The sequence below is a fragment of the Castor canadensis genome, chromosome 14, assembly GCF_047511655.1.
Source record: "Castor canadensis chromosome 14, mCasCan1.hap1v2, whole genome shotgun sequence".
Taxonomy (NCBI): Eukaryota; Metazoa; Chordata; class Mammalia; order Rodentia; family Castoridae; genus Castor; species Castor canadensis.
Genome location: NC_133399.1, coordinates 96,085,006 through 96,105,106, shown reverse-complemented (window position 1 = coordinate 96,105,106; position 20,101 = coordinate 96,085,006). Strand labels below are relative to the sequence as shown.

Here is a 20,101-nt window from a genome sequence, read left to right as displayed (position 1 = left end):
TTCTGTCTCCTCTTTAGTCAGCATTACCATGTCCATTCACTTTAACTGCTAGATGGTATTCTAGTGTGTAAAAATATGACAACTTATCATCTATTATTTTATCGGTGAATATTTAAATTGGTCCCTAAGCTACACTCTTGACTTTATGTTATCTATCAGAGTTCCTTTTTCTCCATGTCTTTAACAGAATTTAGTAGGAGTTTTTGTTTTTGTTTGTTTTGCTAGGTTTTGCTGTGTTTGAGGTGCTGGGGATTGAACCTAGGCCTCATACATGATAGGAGATCAAAGTGTTTTAATCCACTCTGATGAATATGACAAGATGTTCCATTCATAATCCTTATTTTCCTAAGAGTGATATAATTTAGATATTTATTGATGATTTGGGCTTAGTTGTTTATGAATTATATATTAATTCCTTTACCCATTTTTCTATTGGATTTATATCATTAATTTATTAGTGTATAGTTCCTTACAAATGCTAGATACTGTCCTTTGTTGAAAATGTCTTTTTCTATATGTAACTTGTGTTTGAGTTAGTGTCTTCTGAAATGCAGAAATCTGTAATATTAGTATGAATCAAATTATCAATTCATTTTATGTTTGGTTTGTGTCTTTTTGTGCCTTATTTTAGAACAACTACCTTATGTTGAAATCCTAATGATTTTCCCCAATATATGCTGAATTTTCAAAAATGTGGCTTTTTCACACTTAGGCCTTCAACCTGCCTGAAATAAGCTCATGTATTCTGTGAGACAGGGACTTAATTTTACTATCCAGTCAATAAACCATCTGATCTCCATGAATCGTATTAGCATCTTTACAACCTCTACCATTTCTTCATATGAATGACTCTCATTCTTAGAAATCTGCTGCGTTACTTTAGTCTGGTGTTCAAAGTTGTACATCAGCTTATCACTTTTTACTTTTTCACAGTTTCATCACAATATCTGCTAAGGTGGTTTCTTATCACTTGTGTTCCTTAAATTTTTATGGTTATAGTTGTTATTTACAGATACATAAAAATTTTTTAATCTGCTTTTCAATTTCCCATCTAACATCAGCAAACTCTTTGGGATTTGTTAAGTGACATTGTATTAAAATTTAAGATTAATTAGGAGCTAAGGGGCATGTTTGTTATTTTGAATTTCAAACTCAAAACTATATACTTTCTTATATTCGCCTGTCTTTTTTTGCTGTTGTTTTGATGGTACTAGGGTTTGAACTCAGGGTTTCACACTTGCTAGGCAGGCACTCTACCACTTGAGCCACTCTGTCAGAACTTTTTTGTGTTGAATATTTTCAAGATAGGGTCTTGACAACCATTTGCCACAGCTGACCACTGTGATCCTGATCGCTGCCTCCTGAGTAACTAGGATTACAGGTGTGAGCCGCCAGGACCCAGCTCACATCTCTTAATATGTCTTTCAAGAGAGTTTTGTAATTATCTCTATAAAAGTCTAAAACCTCATTTGTTTGATTTTACCTAGGCATCTATATTTTCTGTCTTTTAAAAATTGTCTTCTATTCTTTATTTTGCTGGTGTATAAAATTGCAATGAACTTTTGTGTATTTACTGTACAGTCTGTAATCATACATAGTTGTATTGTTGTGGGAGGTTGCTAGCCGAGATACGGGACTCTTGAGGCAATTAGCTCCAAGCAGCGTTTTATTGTGCCAGCACGGACCCAGTGGACTCATGTCCAAAGGCTGAGCCCTAAGAACAAGGGGTCTCACCTTATATACCCTTGCAAGCAGGTTACAGAAGCAAAAAGCAAGGTCTAATCCATATATGGTTATATTTAATTTTATTGGCTACTTTATCCTAGTGCTACATGACGTTCCTCATGTTCAGATTTCTCAGGTTTTATCTCTCTGCTATGCCATCCGTACCTCCCTGCTACTTTCTCAGGACTCAGGCCCAGTCTGTTTTCTTTCGAGCCTCCTCTCTGCTCAGATTTTCTACCAAACATTTTGCCTACAAATTATGAGAGCTGTATTTGCTTTTTAAAAATAATTCTTGCATCATTGTTTAAATTCTAACCCATTGAGCTGGTTGAAATGTCAAGTAAATTTTTATTAGAAATGAGAGTAATAGACATTCTTTCCTGGATGCTGACATGAATTAGAATCTAATGATAAATAAGTTTACCTTTGATGTTTAGCAGATGAAAATGATCTTAGTCTTGAGTTTGGTAGGAATACTCTCTTATTTTTATATTTCTGGTTTTCTGTATGTTTTTCTGTTGAAGAGGTATAGAAACTTTTATCACATACTTCATATTTCATAAATATATATTTTTCTTATATCTTTTGATTAATTATATTAACAGATTTTCCTAATGCTAATAAAATTCATACATCCCTGGCATAAGTCTAACTTGCTCAAGATGTTTATTTTAAAGTATTTCAACATGAATACTCTAAAATAAATTACTTGAGTTTATTTCCTAATATTTGTGAGAAAATGGGATACACTTTCTGATAATTATTTGTCCTGTACCCCAGACTTTTTGTTTCAAAATTATATTCTCTCATAAAATGAATTAGGAATCATTCTTTCACTTCTAATTCTCAAGAGTTTACTTAAGATTATGTATTCCCTGACTGTCATCCACTAAAACACCTAGGGGTCTGGCTTCTGGTTAAGGAAAATGGGTTAAAAGTGTACATTCACCTTGGTTCCTTTGCCAATCAGAGGAATTTATAAAGCCGAAAAATGGATGGACAAGAGATAATTGTCGTAGAATTAAGTAACCTGAATCCTAAACAGACTGAAAAAAAAAAAAAATATATATATATATATATATATATATAGAGAGAGAGAGAGAGAGAGAGAGAGAGAGAGAGAGAGAAACATTTACCTCCACAGATGCCAAAACTCTCAGGAAATAGGAACAACAGGTACATCTAGAAATGGGGGTGATGATAGGTGAGAACTCAGAGATGAAAATAGATATAAAAGCTAAGAGTTGATTTAGAAAATTTAACATGTGTTCTACATCAGCAGAGGACTGGAAATTTATTCCTATAAAAGTAAAACAAAATGTAAAGAATTTTATGAAAAACTGAGGCATTTAGTTGAAAAGTGGTATAGGAAATACCGTAGCCAAAGTGTTCTGTAGGAACAGCTTTAAGAATGCTAGTGCAAACAGGAGATCAATATGAGGACTGTCCGAAGCACTGCCAAATAAAATTTGAATGTCAGATAAAAAAATTTTTCAACGAAAATATGTCCCATTGTAATAAGTGGTTCATGCTTATGCTAAAACTTTTTCTTCTCTGAAATTAAAATTTAATCAGGTATGCATCTCATATTTTTATCTGATAAATCTGGTAACTATGTTTTCAGAAGGTGGCCAATCTATAAAAACATACCTAAAGATACTGAGAGCAATTGTGCCCCTACCAATCTACATTTTAAAAGTCCCATGCAGAGGCTAGGCATGGTGATACACACCTCTGATCCCAGCACTTGGGAGGCGGGGACAGAAGGATTGTGAGTTCAACAACAGCCTGAGCTAAATAGCAAGACCCTGTCTCAAAAAAAAAAAAATGCAGAAAAAAATTCCCCATCTGTTATCAATCAGCTGGCTGGGATCTTTTGTTCTACCTGGATAGGAATCATGGATAGGTAAGGAGAACCTCTTCTGGGCCCTTGGCAGCTTTTATAATTCTCAAAATGTGGCAGCAAAAGGCAATAGTGAAGCAGCAGGTAAAGCCCTCTAGTATTACAGCCCTTATTCAGATCCTAGGTGCTGGGACCCTTAGCGCTACAGCCATATGTGTTATAGGTCTTGGACCTCAGATATTGGGATTCTCTCCCCTTGAGTATTACAACTCTCTAGAAGTCTGCCTGGGAGCAGGGTGCTCAGTTTCTCTCCTCTCTGGCTCTTTTCAGCCTCCTGACTTTCTTCAGTCAGCTCTCACTTTCTCTCTACTTCTCCTGTCCCTCGTTGCCTCTGCTGCTCCATTGCACTTATCCTAGCCACTGTCACTATTCCACATCCATAAAATCGACTGTGTCTGCCACCATTTCTAACTCCTCTACTGACTTTTACCACTGCCTCTCTTGTCAGTACCACCAATGCTGCTCTTCTGTTGCTACTGCCCTGCCACTGAGACAAGGGCTGCTGCAGCTCTGTCATCACTGCCACTACCGTGGCTATTGCTACTAGTGCAACAGTTGACTTGGCCACCAGTGCCTGCTCTATTGCTGCTGCTGCTGCTGCTGCTGCTTCCACTGTCCACTGCCTTGGCCACTGTCACCATTGCTACTGCAACCACTGCCACCTCCAGTGTTGGGGTGAAAGCTCCCCTGGCTACCAGTGCCAACTCCACTACTATTGCCATTACTACTACTTCTGGCTCCACTGTTGGGGTGGCTAATGCCTCCCCACTACTGCTGCTGCCTCTGCTGCCACCTCTTCTTTCTTCCTGTTACCAGCTCAGCCACTCTACTAATGATGAAAATCAAAAATAGACAAGAAAAAACCACTTGAGAGAAGCCTTTATTGGGCCTTTCCCAAAAAGAAGCCTAACAGCCTGCTTGTATAATCAGAAAGGGGGTGTGAGAAGGGAGTTTCTACCAACCATGGTAGATCTTTCATGCCAATGAAGGACTGTGGTTACATTGATCATGGCATAGTCACTCATGTCACTAGCCACTGTCATCTCTCATACAGTACAAGATTGTGTTTATGCCAGTCACGGGTCTTCTGTTGGTCCACCAGGGAAGTGCCTCCCTGCCCAACTTGAGCAGAAATGGCTACAGTGCTATCCAGAGTTCACCAAGGCTTGTAATGGCAAAAAGTCCAGTGTAAACTCTTTGCTGGGACAGTCCCTTCAGGAGCCAGAGTTGTGCTTGGACAGCAAGCTATGGCTACTGAGTAGCTTCCTCAAGGTGTCCATGGAGTGTTCACAGCAGCTGATGCAGACACGAGGAAGGCTGGCTGGCTGGCTGATTGGTTGATAGCCCTTCACTCAAGGCAGCTAGGGCCCCCAGGAAGGGTCCCTGTCAATTAGGAGTCAAATGCCACAAGTTCCAACATCCCAACATATTTAAAGAAAAAATAAACATTAAAACAGATGTTTACCACAATGCATGTATAGGTATAATACCAAGGCAAAAATCCCACTGAACAACAAATAGACACCTAAACAATGATAGACAAGAGTGAAAAACAGGTCACACTAAGGGAAGGGTATTAATGGAAGGGGAGAATAAAAGGAGGAAGTAAAGAAGGGGTTACAGAAGGTAAATATGGTAGAAATATTATGTACTCATGTATGAAAATGGACAAATAAGACCTGTTGAAACTATTCTAAGAAGGCAAGGAAGAAGGATAAAGGAGAATGATGGAGGGGGTGAATTTTTAAGCACTTTTGTAAATGTTAATGATGCACTCCCAGTACAACAATAACAATAATAAAATTTTTAAAAGATGAAATAAAAATAAAAAACAGGAGCTTACAATAAAGGTGTATCACTGTTATCAACTATGCCTTAACAACATTTAACAATGCTTATCTCCAGTACCAGTGCCCCAAGGAGAGGTAAAGCCCTATCACCTGTTTCACATCCAGTTGCACAAAGTTTCCCATTGGGTTTTTAATATTTTGATTTTTTTTCATAATTCAATAACTGTGTATCCCATTTATTCATCAATAGGAATTGTTATTAATACTTTGATATGACCCAAATTTCACTGAGGTGAGCATACACCATAAAGATCATGTCTCTAAAAACCAAGATCCCTTCTCTTAGTTCCTCAATATGAAAATCTAATATTTTTTACCATAAATTTTTTGTAGGAATCTAAGAGAACAGGAATTTGTATGAAAGAATGTGGAGTGATGCCATGCTGCACCATTAACTTTGTTAACATTTTGTTCTTCATGGCTTGCTGCTCATTGCCTCTTTTTCTTATCTTTCTTTTTTAAGGTGAAATTCACATAACCATTTTGAAGTAAAAAATTCAATGACCTTTAAGGCAATCATATTGTTATGCAACTATTCATTACCTCTATTTAAATCTAACTTGGAGTTATAACCCAACACTGCTTTATTAATTGATTGACTGATTTTGTTGCTCTAATTGTTCCATCTTTGGCTACTGGGAAAGCTGACTTCTGTGCCCCTTTGACATACCTCCATCAAGGTGCTTTTCTGTTGATTCTATTTCTGATTGACATTTGAGTTGTTCTCAGTTATTATGAACAGTACTAATAGCAACAAAAAAATATGAAAAGTATGGTACTAGATAAGCAATGAAACAAGGACCTATTTAGAATATGCAAACTCTACCAGTCCACCCTGAGCTGTGAATGTGCATGCAGGGCAGCTCGCCTTTTTCCCTCTCTGCACATGTCTACAAATGACCATAGAACCAAGGCAGTGACATGTAGACTCCACAAATAGTGAGGATCAGCTGTACATAGTCAACTTCTATCCTCCTCCATTAAACTGTAAAATCAACTGAAATAGCTAATTGCCTCATTTGTATCCTTCATATTTAGCACAGAGATACACATTTAGTAGGTTCTTAATAAAAAGCTTGCTATACAAATAAATTAAGAAATTTCTTAGTACAAATCCTATAGAGGAATTAAACATTTGGATGTCAAATCTTAAATGAAGTATCAGTTGAATTATGTGCTTGTTTCTTTACCTGAAAAGTATCATGTGTATTTCAATTTCTACTGTCATTTTTAAGTTAAAGCTATGGAACATTTTTTGTAATTTAAAATTCATTAGTATAAGTGAGGACTATATTAATAATATATTGACAATGAAGAAAATTTCTGAACCCTATATTCATAAAAGCCATATTTAATAGTAAAACATTCTAATTATACTACCTAATTGAATTAGATACCCTTTAACTCCTCCTTCCTAGTTATAACACATTTTCATTTTGACATAATTGAGCTACTTTACCCATTACTACTGTGCCCAGCAAAATTTTTCTAAATTTAAGACTTTCTTCATCACTAATGAAGTATGACTTAATAGTTACTCTTTAAGAGCTCTGAAAAGAGAAATTTGAAATTTTAATTTTTGCCTTGAACCTGTTTGATCAAAACAATATAAGACATAACCTTCACATGAGTTAAAGAATGTAATAAAATGAAAATATAAAAAAGTAAAAGTTTCAGATATATGCATATATACATATATATATACACACATACACACTCATATATACATGTACATATGTGTGTGTTCTGAGTTTTCCCAGAGGAAAACTCAGAATATATGTAAATATAAAAGAATATATAGAGAAAAGAATATATTTAAATTTAAAGAGGATTTATTAGATTTATTTACATGATCATATGCTGAATAGTCCCACAATGGTCATCTTCAGGGAAACCAGTAGCTTCTCAGTCTAAGACACTGGAAGCCCAACGCTGAGGTACATGTTCTGAAGGCCCCTGGAGAGCTGTTGGTACCATTCTGTGTTTAAAGCCTGAAGAATGGGAGTCTGATGTCCCCAGGTAACAGCAGCAGCAAAAAAATTTAGAAAGCACTTGACCAAGAAGGGTCCATGGTGCATGCCAGAGCTTCCTCCTTCTGCTTTTTTGTTCCATCCAGACTCGTAGGCTGTTGGATGGTGCCACCCACATTCAGGGTGTGTCTTTCCCACTCAGTTCACATGATCAACACAGCAATCTTCTCTGGGGATATCCTCACAGACACACTTAGAAGTATGATTTACCAGATTTTGGGGCCATCTTCAATCTAGTCAAACTGATAACCCAAATTAACCATCACACTATATAATCAGCAAATTATCTGACAAAAAATGTTAACTAATTCACATTTCTACTTAGTATAGTTAAAACTAAACTGATTTCAAGATGTTACGGTATTTGGCATCTTAACTGAAAACTTTAAGTCCTAATGTTGCTCTTCTCTACAAACCATCTCTAACAAAATGGTGTTTACACTGAATCTAGTAGGTGACATTCTATGTAATGAAGATAAGACAACTCTGTGAAATTAGTTTAAGAATGCAGAATGTCTGATTTCAAAGGCTAAAATGATAAAAGTGTAAAAAGTAGAAGTACTCATTGACTAATATTATTTTGCTTCACAAAGTCACAAATGGTTCAGTTGTAAGATATAAACAATAAGGATAAAGGATGTGATTAATAGACTTTGACTCTTGAGTCAAAGCATGCATTTCAATTTAGGATAATTCTGACTTTTAGATTCTTAATTTCTGTTACACAGAACAGGACCCCATTTTAATCTGATATTTGAATATAGTTTATGATCTAAACTCATTTTTCCACAGAATGTTTTTGTTTTGATATGTAAACTAGAACATGTCAAATGATTGGGTCAGTTATAAAGAACAAGTAGCATAATAAATGATACTGCAAATAATTGTCAACAGACACCAACATACTCTACTTCAAAGACTAAAAGTCACTACAGTACTGAGATAAGACATAATATGACTCTTCCATGTGGTTAAATGTCTTTTACTAAATAATGCTGTCATGAGCACATCTTTCTAATGTTGGTGTTTTTAAATGCTTTTGCTCTAGAGGAACAGCCCGTTCATTTTGTTAATCTTTTTCCTGGAAATTCAGCTTTTGTAATATTTCATTGGTATTTTCTTTCTGGTTTCGCTCCTTTTACCTGACTTTAATCATGTTACACAGTATAGATTTGATAGGGACAAGGGTCAAGAGAATCATAGTAAGGAAGCCATGTGGGTAAGAGGCCATTTGATAATGTGAGATGAAAATTTCTTTTGTTAAAAAAATAAAATTTCTAGGGCTAGGGGCATGACTCAAGTGGTAAAACACCTGCCTAGCAAGTGTGAGGTCCTGAGTTCAAACCCCAGTACTGCCAAAAAAAAAAAAAGGAACAAAGAAAAATTTATTTTATTGGCCTTCTTTAAATTTTTTTAATAAATTAACTTTAAAGAATTTGTCAAGACAAAACTAAACCTGCTGTTTTTAGGGAAGAATCCAGAGCCCAGATTAGTCAATCCCAAGACACATTCTTTTTTTAATGTAGTTAATAAAGTACTGATGCATTTATTCAGTCATTCATTGCACAGATAGTAATCAAACACCTGACATGCAGTAGACAATGCTAAAACAGAATGAGAGAACCAAAGATGAGTCAGGCATGGATTCTGTCCTCTGCAAGTTCACAGTGGAGGGGTGAGTTGAGAATATGAATATACCAAATACCTTTTTTATTATAAAACTTTTTATTAAGATATATTTATTATACAGGGGAATTCATACTGACAATTCCAATTAGGCTTTTATTGTACATTGGTTAGATCACCCCAACCCTCTCTCACCCTCAACTCCCTTCCTGCCCCACTTAAAGCAGTTGCAAGAGGTTTCTTTGTTCTTTTTCATATAAGTAAATGAAGTCCATCAACCACATACCCTCACCTTACTCTCCTTCATTCACCCTTCCCCTATTTAAGTTGATGTTCAAAGGGGTTTCTCTATGTATCCCCACTGTGGGTAAACTTCATCTTGGTCTGTTCAACCCCTTCCATTACTCTCCCTTACCCCTTTACCTCCTGCCCCCTCTTTTTCAACAGCTTTCAATTGGCCTATTTTGCATTGATTTTTATACAGGGTGAGAAACAAGGATCTAGTTTCAGTCTTCTTCGTGTGAATATCCACTTTACTCAGCACCATTTGTTGAAAGGTTTGTCTTCTCTCCAATGACCCTTTTGGCACCTTTGTTGACAATCAGATGACTGTATCTGTGTGGATTTATTCCTGGGTCTTATATTCTATTGATCTGTGTGTCTGTTTTTGTGCCAGTACCATGCTATTTTTGTTACTATGACTCTGTAATACAATCAGAAATCAAATATTGTGATATCACCAGTCCAGCACTTGAAATTATTAGACAAAAATACAGGGGAAACATGAATATATAAGCATAAGCAATGACTTTCTGCATAGGACTCCAATAGCTCAGAAAATAATAGAAGGAATTAATAAATAGGATTGCATCAAATTAAGAAGTTTGTGCATATAGTTATTTTAAACAAACAAAAATGTCTTTAAAAAAAGAGGACAATAGGAAGGTAAAACAGGTCCTGTCTGGGGGTTGGTACCAATAGGAGGGAGGAAGATATAAAGAAAGGGTGTAAGAGAGTGAGTATGGTGGAAATATTACATACTCAAGCACATAAATGGAAAAATAAGACTTGTTGAATCTATTCCAGGAATTGGGGGAGAAAGGGATAAAGAAGAATGATGGAGGGGGTGAATTCAACTATAATATATTGTAAGAACTTTTGTAAATGTCACGATGTACCCCCAGTACAACAATAACACGATAAAAAAATAGTGTTTAAAAAAAGAAGTTTGTGCACATCAAAGAAAACAATTACCAGAATGAAGAGACAGCTTACAGAATAAGAGAAAACTTTTGCCAGTTATTCATCTAATAAGAGACTGATAATCAGAATATATAAGGAACTCAAAAAATTAAGCCCCAAATACAAAGCAAGTCTCAACAAATATAAGAAAATTTAAATAATGCCCTGCATACTATCTGGCCACAATGCAATAAAACTAGACCTCAACAACAAAATAAGCAGTAGAAAATATGTAAATAATTGGAGGCTGAAAAACATACTGCTCAATACTTAGTGGGCTATAGAAAAAATGGTGGAGGAAATAAAATAGTTCCTGGAAGTTAATGAAAATTAAAATACAATCTATCAGAACCTATGGGACACAGCAAAGGCAGTCCTAAGAGGAAAGTTTCTAGCCATGAGTGCATAGATTAAAAACACAGAAAGATCTCAAATAAACATCCTAATGTTGTACCTCAAACTCCTAGAAAAGCTAAACCAAAACAACCAGAAGGAAAGAAATAATAAAAATAACGGCCCAAATCAATGAAGTACAGACCAAAAAAAAACCATACAAACAATCAATGAAACAAACATCTGGCTTTTTGAAAAAATAAACAAGATTGACAAGCCCCTGGCAAATCTGACTAAAACGAGGAGGGAAAAGACCCAAATTAATATAATCAGAAACAAAAAAGGAGAGATAACAACAAACACCAAGGAAATCCAGAGACTACTTTGAAAACCCATATCCCAATAAATTGGAAAGTCTAGAAGAAATGGACAAATTTCTAGAAACATACGACAATCCAAAACTGAACCAAGAGAATATTAATCCCTAAACAGATCAATAACATGAAATGAAATAGAAGCAGCAATAAAGAGACTCCTAAAAAGAAAAGTCCAGGATCTGATAGATTCTCTACTGAATTCTACCAGAACTAATACCAACACTCCTTAAACTTTTCCATGAAACAGAAAGGGAAGGAACACTGCCTAACTCATTTTATGAAGCCAGTATTACACTGACACCAAAACCGGACAAGAACGCATCCAAAAAAGACAACTACAGTCCAATCTCCTTAATGAACATAGATGCAAAAATCCTCAATAAAATAATGGCAAGCCAAATTCAACAGCATATCAGAAAGATCATACACCATGACCAAATCAACTTCATCCCAGGATTATGTATGCAGGGATGGTTCCAGAAACATAAACCATTAAATGTAATATAGCACATTAATAGAAGCAAAGACAAAAACCACTTGATAATCTCAATAGATGCAGAAAAAGCTTTCAACAAAAACTCAACACCACTTCACGGTAAAAGCTCTGATGAAACCAGGAACAGAAGGAATGTACCTACATAATAAAGACTATATATGACAAACCTATAGCCAACATCATACTGAATGGGGAAAAACAGAAATTATTTCCCGTAAAATCAGGAACAAGAGAAGAGTGCCCACTCACTACACTCCTATTCAATATAGTATTGGAATTCCTAGCCAGAGCAATAAGACAGGAAGACATAGACCGAATACAAATAAGTAAGGAAGAAATCAAACTATCCCTATTTGCAGATGACATGATCTTATACCTAAAAGACCAGAAAAATTCCATTCAAAAACTCATAGGCACCCTAAACAGCTTCAGCAAAGTAGCAGGATAAAAAATCAACTTACAAAAGCCAGTAGCCTTTCTATACACCAACAATGAACAGGTTGAGAAAGAATATAGGAAAACAACTGCATTTACAAGAAATCAAATACTTAAAAATAAACTTAACAAAGAATGTTAATGACCTCTACAACGAAAACTGCAAACCACTAAAGAAACAAATCAAAGAAGACTACAAAAGATGGAAAGATCTCTCATCCTCGTGGATTGGTAGAACCAACATAGTAAAACTGGCTGTACTACCAAAAGCAATCTACACGTTCAATGCAATTACCTTCAAAATTTTAATGACATTTCATCACAGAGATTGAAAATCAGCCCTAAAGTTCATCTGGAAGCACAAAAGACTGCGAATAGCCAAGTCAACACTGAGCAAAAAAAGCAATGCTGGAGGTATCACAAGACCCGACTTCAAAATATACTACAGAACCATAGCAATAAAAATAGCATGGTACTGGCACAAAAACAGATATGAAGACCACTGGAAGACAATTGAAGACCCAGATATAAATCTATGCAGCTATACCCACCTAATTTTTGACAAAGGTGTCAAAAATATATACCAAATTTTGCTAGGAAAACTGGGTATCTGCCTGCAGAAAACTGAAACTAGATCCAAGTTGATCACCCTGTACAAGTATCAACTGAAAGTGGATTAAAGACCTTAATATAAGACCTGAAACCTTGGAGCTAGTACAGGAAAGAGCTGGGAATACATTGCAAGCAATAGGTATAGGCAAGGACTTCCTCAGTAGAACTCCAGTGGCTCAGCAACTAAGAGAAAGGATTGACAATGGGACTACATGAAATTAACAAGCTTCTGCACAAGAAAAGAAATGTTCTCTAAATTGAAGAGGCCACCCACAGAATGGGAGAAAATCTTTGCCAGCTATGCATCTGACAAGGGACTGATAACCAACATATACAAGAAGCTCAAAAAAACTAAACTCACAAAAAAAAAATCAATGACCCAATAAAGGAATGAGCAAATGAACTGAACAGAGCTTTTTCAAGGAAAAAAATCCAAATTGCTAAAAAAACACATGAAAAAATGTTCATCATCCTTGGCCATAAAGGAAATTCTAATCAAAGCTACATTAAGATTCTACCTTATTCCTGTTAGAATAGCTAACATCAAGCACACAAGTGACAACAAATGGTGAGGATTTCAGGGAAAAAGGAACCCTAATACATTGCTGATGAGAATGTAAATTAGTACAATCCCAAAACAGTATGGAGGCTTCTTAAAAAACTAAAATAGACTTGCCATACAATCCAGCAATACCACTCCTAAGGATATACCCAAAGGATTTTGACTCAGGTTACTCCAGAGGCACTTGCACATCCATGTTTATTGCAGCACTATTCACAATAGCTAAGCTATGGAAACAGCCAAGATTCCCCACTACTGACACATGGATTAAGAAAATTTAGTATTTATACACAATAGGATTTTATTCTGCCACAAAGAAGAATGAAATTTTGTCATTTGCAGGAGACAAAACTGGAACTGGAGAACATCATCTTAAGTGAAGTTAGCCAGGTTCAGAAGGCCAAAAGCCACATGCTCTCTCTCATATGTGGAACATAGACTTAATACAAATGCAGGAATATTATGCAATACTGGTCACACCAAGCGGAGGTCATGTGCAGGAGGGAAACTAAGAACTTGAATAGGGTTTATTTACTCTCTATACAAGGATGGATATAGAAATATTAAACTGACTGAAACTACCCTAAAAAAGGGATTAAGGTAGAATGAAGAAAATAAGAGGAGGTAAACCAATTGGGGTTATAATACATATATACATGGAAATATCACAAGGAAACACCCTGTATAGGTACCTTTACCTCAAACACACTAAAATGTCATGTTTTTCACTTTATCTTTTATCTTTTTTTTCCACAAAATCAGAGAACAGGAAGGTGGAACAAGTTCTGCCCAGAGGAGAGAGCTGGCACCAGTGGAAGGAGGAGGTGATGGGGAAAAGAGATAGGAGGGTGAATGCGGTGCATAAAATGTGTAAACATATAAGTAAATCAAAAATGATACCTGTTGAAACTACTCCAGGAATCAGGGGAGGGAGGGATGAAGAATGGTAGAGGAGGTAAATTCATGTATGATGTATTTGATACATTGTAATAACTTGTGTAAATGCCATAGTGTACCCCCACCCAACACAACAATAAAGGAAAAAAATTAATCCCCCAAATAACAAATAATCCAATCAATAAATGGGCAAATGAATTGAGCAGATAATGTCAAAAGAAAAAATATAAATATCCAATAAATACATGAAAAAATATTCAACATCCTTAGCCATCAGGGATATGCAAATTGAAATGACATTGAGATTCCACCTTGCCCCAGTCAGAATAGTATCATGAAGAAAGCAAATAAACGCTAACAAGGATGTGGAGAAAAGGAAGCCCTTATACATTGTTGGTAGGATTGTAAATTAGTACATCCATCATTAAACCAAGAATGGAGGTTCTTCAAAAACTTAAAAATAGAGCTGCCAGTTAAATGAGCTATGTGAATACCTACTGGATATATACCCAAAGAAATCAGAGTCACAAAACAGTAGATACCTTTTATTGAGGCACTATTCACAATAGCCAGGTTATGCACATCAATGATGAATGGATAAAGAAAATATATGTGATATGCTATTGCTTAGTATGGTGGCTGTAAAAGACTCTAATGTATTTTATGTTTCAAAAATACAAATATCCTAGAAAGAGGGGTTTCGATGTTTTCACCACAAAAAATTGGTAAATGTTTGAGGAGATAGATATGCTTACCCTAATTTCAATGTCACAAAATGTATACTTGTATCAAAACATTATATGGTAGTACAAAAATAAATGTAATTTTACATGTTTATTAAAAATAAATATTTAAAAATTCTAATTAAAAAACTGAGCACAATGTTAAAGGATTTAGCTCCAATTGGAAAGTAAGTTACTTTCCTCCATATTGTTTGGATGTTACAAGACACAAATTTTTGCTTGTTTTGTATGTACTTACAATCATAATGTTACTTAATAATTTCCATTTGGATGATAGGCTTGCCTATATCTTAGCTACATAGCTTTCAGAAAGACTTCACTTAGATTTCAAAATAAATAACTGCAACAAATTACCTTCATTTTGGTACCTGAACTTCCTTTTGAAATCTGACCAACTTGGCCTCAATAAACTGTATCTTATCTTTCTGACCTGAAATATATTATTTTACCAAGTAAAATGAGAAAAAACATTTGATGATGTGTATTATAAAAACAAGATCCATGACCTCTAAGAAGGCAGTCATTGAAGACAGTTTTAATATAACTGTTGAACATCAAATCAACAATGCATCAGCAAGTTTAATTCTTTATGATTTTCTACAAGTTACTCCTGGAGTGTGACAGACATGAGATCTAGATTTAATAAAATATTTGAAATGAAGAGAGAAAGAGAGAGAGTTACCATTGAGAATACACTTTGAAACTAATGGATTGATATTTGCTATGTGCCATCTGTCTCTCTCTATATATATTAAACTTGGGAATTATTTCAGAAAACATGATCTTGCCAAAAATGTAATGCAAGCCAAAAGAGAGAGAGATGCTATTGTGAAAAGTTAAGGTAACTCTTGTAAATGAAAGTAATTAGGTAAATAATTTGAGTCAACACCACCAATCATTTGAAATTCAGTGAAGTGATTAATGTGAAGTTCTTAAATAAAAACAGACATTACCTACTTTAGAACCACAACAACCAAAGAAAAAAGGTGTAATTGTTTCCATTAGAGTGAACATTTCTCATTTACATTGCATCTTCCCAGAAAATTGATGAAAACTTTATGAAAAATTATTTTTCTCAGTAGACAATTTTTAGTTCAGACTAATAAAATCTGCTTTATAGGAGTGGCCCTACCTCTAAACTTATTTCATTTATGAGCCATTCTAGAATAGAAGAAATTTTATAGAACTCTTGAGAAGACAAAAATATGTCCAAAGATATGAATTAACAAAAGTAGCCTAGAATTTAGTAAATATTTCTTTTCACTCTATAAATCAGTTCTAGATTTTTCTTCTTAAGCAATTTTTGCTTTTGGTTCCCAATGTCTTCCATGGACCACTAGATATATTTAAATGAATGACAAGTCGTTTTTACCTACTACACAAGAAAAAATAAAATATTTCAGAAGTCATGACACTATGTTTTACTTATTTCAATTTGTATGCTTCATATCTCAGAATATTGTGTAACTAGATAGTGGTGATCATAGCACATTTAGAAACATAAACAAGTAATAATTTTGGATAAAAGCTAATTGGCAAAAGTTGATGCCATATCAAACGTGAGGTTAGTATGTAGAAGTGGAAATAGTTTAACAATAACAATTACATCACATCCAATTACAATATTTTGAAGTTCATATGCACAGAGTTGTTCATCTATAAAATTTTGCCATTTTTAGTTACATTGAGAATACATTTTGAAACGTTAATGAATCAATATTTTTATGTGACATGGGTCTCTCCATATATACAACTGGGGGAGTATTTCAGAAGAACATGGTCTTGACAAAAATGTAAACCAAGCTGTCCCAATATTGAGCAAATGAGACTATATTCTCATGAAAGAAGACCCTATTCTCTAGAGAGCTAGTACTTTTCTTATTTAATCAAAATTCTTCCTTAGTTAACCAACAAACACTTACATAGAGATACGGAGCTAAAATTTTGAGACTGCCCTCCTTAATTTCAATGATTAAATTCACTAAAAAAGAAAAATATGACACAATATGAGAAAGGCAGAGCAAGATGGCAGACTAGAAGTTTCTTCCATTTGACTCCATGAATAAGGACAGATTATATTCTGAAAACAGAACAAGAGGAAGAGCATCAGGAATTATAAAAGAGGTGATAAGACATCTGAGAAGCCCAGAGAAACAAAAAGACAATAGAGAAAAGTAGGCATAATCTGCAGCTTTAACCCTGGCTCCCTAGAGTGAGAGGAAGCAGCAGCCACAAGTACAAGGTAAGCTAGTTTGCCCTGGTAACAGATTAGCAGACGTAATCAAAAGATAACCCAACACTTCCTGCCAGCCTTAAATCAAGAGTGGGAATTGGGTGTAACAGTAACTACTCCTGCATAGTAGGCTAGAATTGAAGAAGACATTTTGGCATTCCATATCTCAGAGTACTATAGCCAGCCACCATCTTGAGAGGGGTACTATTGTTTGAGACTGGCTACTCTGGGAACATGCAAGAAAGTACCAATTGTTTTTCAGAGAACCTGGGGACATCTTTCTACCATATCTGGATGGGAGATATCCATGAGAAGGATCATGAAGATTGGGAGAGTCTGATGTAGACCCACTGGGAAGTTTAACAAGTGGGGAGTCCTAGACACCATAAAGAGTTTCAGCAAAGTTGCAGGATACAAAATCAATTTACAAAAATCAGTAGCCTTTCCACATACCAACAATGAACAGATTGAGAAGGAATATAGGAAAATCATTCCATGTACAGTAGCCTCAAAAAAATAAATAAACACCTAGGAAAACTTTAAAAGTATGTGAATGACCTCTACTAGGAAAATTATAAACTTTTTTTTTTTACACAGAAAAAATTTTATTTTCTCAGTCTGGTGCATAAGGAATAGCAAGCTTAATTAAAGGAAGAGAGAGAGGGAAACTTCAGATAATGAGGTGGATTTCTGATCAGGTTTAAAAGTTTCACAGGTGATAGGATAATAAAATCTTTTAGATATACAGCTTTCATTTTATTTGAGAATTTTCACTAACAGTTCTGACAATGTGATGTTCAACTAAAGTCTTCCAACACAAGTTAAATGAAAAACAGCAAGCAAAGCACAATTTCCCTAGTACAAGGGTATTAGAAATAGTTTGTCTTTGTATTTTCACATACACTTCAATGTCTAAATTTGAAACTTTTAAAAAAGATGTCTTAATTTTTGACCTTTAAAAACAGTCAGGACAATGGATTTTCCTGATTATAGATCACAGTAGCTTTATAAATGATCAAGATAAATACACTAACAATATTTCAGTTGCTCTTGGAAATACATTTTAAAATAATAGTACATATCTGTATTTAATTTTCTTCTCATCCTTTTAGGACAATGAACACTATTCAACTTATTTTACACCACAAACTTAGCCTTTGATAACTATGACTTGGGTAGATTACAAAGTAGAATTTCGAAAGTCTTCTCAATAGACTTTCAGTCCAAATTAACTCAAAGATGTCTTGTGGATGTTTTTCTTTCTTCTCATCACATAGCATCAATGGGCTCTTGTTCTGGCAGTTTGTCTTGGTCATGATTTTCTCTCTCAAAACCATCTTTTACAGTGGAACATATACAAAAGATATCTTCCCCAATGCAAGGGAAAGAATCTCCATCAATGACAAAAGTCACAAGCCATCCCAGGACATTCTTGAAAAGAGATTTTAACAGTCCTAAGATCTCTTCTCTTTCATGATTCTTTCCCCTTTTCACTCCTGTGCAGTCACTGTTCTATAGTCTTCTAATCTAATAAAACAAAAAATGACTTTTTTTTTGTCTGAAGATCAAGTATTTCACTGGCACAAAACTATTTGGAATGAACCCAAAAGATAGCGGAAAACTGGTTGACTCTCTCCTCAAGTAGCTTCCTCCTCTTCCATCTGCATTTACTGTCTATCAATAATCTCATCACAACCGAGTTCTTCGGTCAGACGATTGACAACCATCAGGGAAAAGAGCTCTTCGATGAAAGCTGACTGTTCAAATGGGGTCTTCCCGTAATGCAGCTGAAACCCGCCATCCAGGGCAGCTCTCCGGCTTGGGATGTTCTCAGAACATCTTGTTGGCTTCCTCCAGGGTGGTGGAGACTCAGTAGCCCGCACCTCAGTGGCTCTTCTTCGGGATAGTCGTGGTCGTCCTCCCAGTCGTCAAATTCCTCCTCCTCGCTCTCCAAGTGTGGGCCTGGCTGCTCCCCGGGGCTGGGCCCGTTCCCTAGGCCGCGTTTCCCCCTCGGTGCTGCCATTGGGCGGGCCGCCTCCTCCTCCACTGGGCATTCCTCCTCCAGCTGTGGTGCAGCCCCGCTGCGGGAAGGGTTCAGGGATGGCTCCCGGCTCCCAATGCCTGCTTCCATCTGCAGGTCTCCCTCGCCTGGCATCATGTCCATCTGCAGGTCACTGCACTCCTCATATAGCGCCAACAGTTCTGCCATTTCAGACATTGCGGAGAAAAGCTCTGTTGAAGAACCAATTATAAACTATTGAAGAAGGAAACCAAAGAAGACTACAGAAGATGGAAAGAGCTCCCGTGCTAATGGATTGGCAGAATCAACATAGTGAAAATGGCTGTACTACCAAAAGCAATCTATGTGTTCAAAACAATTCCCATGAAAATTCCAATGGCATTCATCACAGATACTGAAAAATCAATCTTAAAGTTCATTTGGAACCACAAAAAAATACAAATAGCCAGGACAATACTGAGCAAAAAGAACAACACTGGAGATATCATAATACACAACTTTAAAAACTATACTACAGTGCCATAGCAATAAAAATACCATAGTGGAACAAAAAAGAAGGACCCCAGGTATGAATCCACACAGCTGTGCCCACCTGATTTTTGACAAAGGCACCCAAAACATACAATGGAGAAAAGACAGCCCCCTTTCACAGATGCTGCTGGGAAAACTAGATATATGTATACAGAAAACTGAAAGAAGATCCATGTTTGTCACCCTGTGCAGGTATCAACTCAAAGTGGATTAAAGACCTTAATAGCAGACTTGAAACTTTGAAGCTAATACAGAAAAGAGCAGGGAATGCACTGGAAGCAATAGGTATAGGCAAGGACTTCCTCAATAGAACTCAAGCTGCTTAGTAACTAAGAGAAAGGATTGACAAATAGGACTACATGAAATTAAAAAGTTTCTGCACAATAAAAGAAATGATCTCTAAATTGAAGAGGCCACCCACAGAATGGGAGAAAATCTTTGCCAGCTATGCACCCGACAGGGGGTTGATAAGCAGAATATACAGGG

At 35.8% G+C, this 20,101-nt stretch overlaps 1 pseudogene; it reads right to left on the bottom strand.

The window, feature by feature from the left end:
- Nucleotides 1-18,696: 18,696 nt before the first annotated feature.
- LOC109674850 (EP300-interacting inhibitor of differentiation 1-like) lies at nucleotides 18,697-19,282 on the bottom strand (annotated as a pseudogene).
- Between the last annotated feature and the right edge of the window lie 819 nt (nucleotides 19,283-20,101).